This window comes from Vicia villosa, linkage group LG3 (assembly GCF_029867415.1).
Source record: "Vicia villosa cultivar HV-30 ecotype Madison, WI linkage group LG3, Vvil1.0, whole genome shotgun sequence".
Classification (NCBI taxonomy): Eukaryota; Viridiplantae; Streptophyta; class Magnoliopsida; order Fabales; family Fabaceae; genus Vicia; species Vicia villosa.
The window spans coordinates 112,768,393-112,772,678 of record NC_081182.1 but is presented as its reverse complement, the minus strand read 5'-3'; positions in this window follow the sequence as shown (position 1 = coordinate 112,772,678).

Sequence of the window (4,286 nt, the reverse complement as noted above, 5' to 3'; positions counted from 1 at the left end):
TAAAATAAAATAGGTATTTTACTGATGGTGGTTAGTGGAAAAAAGATAAATTTTGACATTTAAAAATAAAAATTTCGTGTCTCAAATAAAGATAATTGTTTATTAAAATAAAATAAGTGTTTTTTTTATATGAAAATAAGAGTTTTGTACCTCAAATAAAGATACTTATTAATTAAAATAAAAATAAATATTTTGTTGATATTGACTTATAAGTAAATAAAAAATTTACATTTAAAAATGAGAATTTTATATCTCAAATAAAGAAAATAGTTAATTATAATAAAATAAATATTTTGTCGATATTAATATGTGGGAAAAAAAAAGATGTTGTGGTGATAAAAATCAGTAGCATAAAACATTTAAAAATATATATTGTGCGAAACAGTAAAAAATCATTGATTAAAAAAATGGAGACAAAAATGAGAAGTTGACAAAACATGAAGTAAAGATAAGAAAACAAAGAGGGAGAGAAGATAAGAAAGGGAAAGTGAGATATTTGAAATTTGAAATTAGTGTAGAGAGAGAAAAGTACTTCAATGATGTCGACAAGTGAGTTAGGAAATATGAAAGGTGAGGGAAAGAGGGAAGAAAGCGAGTGAGAGGAAAAAAACTTTTTGAAAATATTAGGTGCCACTTGGATAAAACGAAGCATTTAATTGGTTAGTACTATTTTATTTAGTAAATTACGAAAAGAGTATTTTATAGTGTAAATGAAATTTGAGTTAATGAGTATATTAGGTAGATCATTGGTATCTTTCATTCTTAGATAGATTCTAAGAATTCTTAGATAGATAGTTGAATTAGAAAAAATATAGTCATTTTACAAGAATATATATATATATATATATATATATATATATATATATATATATATATATATATATATATATATATATATATATATATATATATATATATATATATATATATATATATATATATATATATATATATATAGGGTTTTGCTACCATAGACCCACTTATTTTTATGAAGGTCTATTTTAGCAACATGCACCTTAGGGTGCATTTAAGTATCTTTTAGTTAAAACTTACTAAAACACACCCTCATAAAATTAAGTGGCTGTATTATAGCAAACCCCCGTGGGATTTGTTATAATACACCCACTTATTTTTATGAGCGTCTATTTTCGCAACATGCACCTTAAGGTGCATTTAACCATTTTGTAGTTAAAGCTTGCTAAAATAGACCTTCATAAAAACAAGTGGGTCTATTGTAGCAAAACCCATATATATATATATATATATATATATATATATATATATATATATATGTATATTATTATATTTGATATCTTATGTGAACCAAACACATGATAAAATAAGTCCTTATCTTGTCTATATCATATCATATCTGTATCCTATTTTATATCTTATCATATCTCTATAATATCATACGTATCAAACGGACCCTAAAATGATTATTAGAATAAATAATAAACAATTTAAGTAAAGAAAAAAAATTATTTTAATTTTATTTGGCAAGAAAATTACTTTATTCATATTTATTTCTCTGTGTATGAAAAATGAAAACACTTGGATTGGATGATTTAATTATTTTCCAACTATATTTATTATAAAAATATTAATATTATAATTAGTTTAAAATAATATGTAAAATAGATTTATATATTTTATGATTCTATCCATAACAAATTCATAATAAATTTTTATAAAGAATAAACAACCAAATCAATCCAATATTCTAAGACTTAAAATGACATTCTTCCTTTTTTTTTAAATTTAAATTTTATAATATTTTGAAAATTTCTATTTAATATTTTTAATATTTTGATGTCGTATTCTTTATATTTTGACAAAAATTTCAGTATATTACTTTAAACAAACATGCCTGACAAAACAACAACATTGTGGTATTTGGATATAACAATGGTCTAGATCCCAAACTAGTTAGAGTTATTTCAAAATAAGAAAAATTATAATTCTATATACTATCTTATGATAGAACTCTCAATCTTCATACAATTATAGACCACAAGTAAGTTGTTATTTTTTTCAATGGAGTGAGTATCTCTTCCATTAATCTATATCTAGTTAGTCTAGATTTGCCGGAAAACTTAATGGTAGAACCGATCAAATTTGTGTCTTAAAAATTTATCCTCTATTTATTTCTCCTATATTTATTTTATTTAAAAAATCATATTCTATTAATCTTTTTATTAATTTTTATTGCTATAAGAGACATCAAATATTAAAAACAAATTAGTTTGATAACATATATTATGTGATTTAAAATAAATGAGACTTTAATATAAGAAAAAAATAGATATGAAATTAAAAAAATATTAAAAAGAAATTTTAACATATTATTTAATATTTATATATATTAAAATATTTTTTATTAACATTTTCATATTTTTAAAAATATAATATATAATATAACACAACGATAATAAATATATGATTGCACTCAAACATAATTTTCTATTTCAATTTTTTATCATCCATATATTTTAAATTTTAGTTTATAAAAAACAAATTTACTATCAAGAAAGTTTTATAAATAAAAAATATTAAATGAAAATTGAGAATAATTTCTTTTATTCATGAAAGATTACTATATTATATAGACACTAAGGCTATGTTTGGGAGTTTGGAGGGAAAGGGAGGGGAGGGCTTTGGAAAATAGAAGGAATTGAGTGAAAAGGATAAAAAGATTTTGAGTGGGAGGCTTTTGGAGGATTTGAGTTTATTCATAACACCAAAAACCCCATAAAATGGAGAAACTCAAAAATTGTATTGAAGGAGGGTTTTGGAGGGTTTTGAAGGGCTTACATAAATTTTCCAAATATCTTTTAGGTTGTTATACTATTTTGAAAATTAAAAATTTAGTAATGATAATAACTCTTTTATCATTCTAAACAAATTCATTTTTTTAAAAAAGTCAAATATTTTCCTATATTTTTTTAAAATTTTGTCTTTGGAAGCCTTCCCCTCCCCTCCCCTCCAAACTCCCAAACATAGCCTAATTTCATGTTCTATTTAGAGACATAATGAACTTTAAAACTTTTTTTAAGAGATTTAGAGTAAGGTTTCATTTTCCTTTTACTGGAGCTAGAGCTGTTTGATATCAAGAAACTTGACACAAATAAATTTTATAAAGTAAAATATTAAAATTTCATAGGTGTAATTACTTTTCTAACTTCTTACTTATAAAACACAAGATAATGTATTACAAAATTATGAATAATCAATTCTTTTTCTTTTTTGAATGAATCAACCACCAATTCAAACTATAAAAAAATTTACTCACTCAATATAAGAATATACAAAGTAGACAAATAATAAGAAAAAAAATGAAAAGGATATTACATATTCCCTAATACTTATTTATATTTTTTTAATTTTAACATACAAATAAATATAACAAAAACAAAAAAAAGAATAGAAATTAAAATACTTGTAGAAAGTTTTAATAAAAAAAACACCATTACAAAATTTTTACAAATTACAAATACATTTTCTATTTATATGAAGTACCTTATAATTTTTTTTTACACAACCTCATAATTAATATATATATGTAATTACATTTTGTGTGAATACTAAAACATATAGATAATTTGCATGCTATTTATGTTCGACATGAATTTATTATTTTCGTGTGGTTATAGAACTTAGTGTTTATGAGTTAATATGAACATTTATATGAGATTTTTTTTGTCAATAAAATAAATTATTCATTAAATATGGAGGACTTATGATGCGTCAGTCTAGTCACTAAATTATTTAACAAAAACATATGAATGAATTTTTCATTAAAAAATAATGAAAAACTTTAATTTAAGTATTTTTTAAACATGGTGTTTATGAGTTAATACGAACATTTATATGAGATTTTTTTTGTTAATAAAATAAATTATTCATTAAATATGGAGGACTTATGATGTGTCAGTCTAGTCACTAAATTATTTAACAAAAACATATGGATGAATTTTTCATTAAAAAATAATGAAAAACTTTAATTTAAGTATTTTTTTAATCGTTTTCTTTTATTTATAATTGAAAATAGTGTTTAAGAAAATAATACAAAAAAAATATTTTTCATAATTATTTACAATTTTTGAATGACTTCACTCCACTCCTTAGAATTTTAAAAATTAGATAGTGATAGAAAACAATTTCTATCAAAACTATGAAATTAGGTTTCAATAATAAATAAAAGAGAAATGGCGCGACGGCTAGTTTTATTTTTTTTTTATGTTGACTTGTGGATTTAGATATTTTTTTAATAATCAAAATTGAAT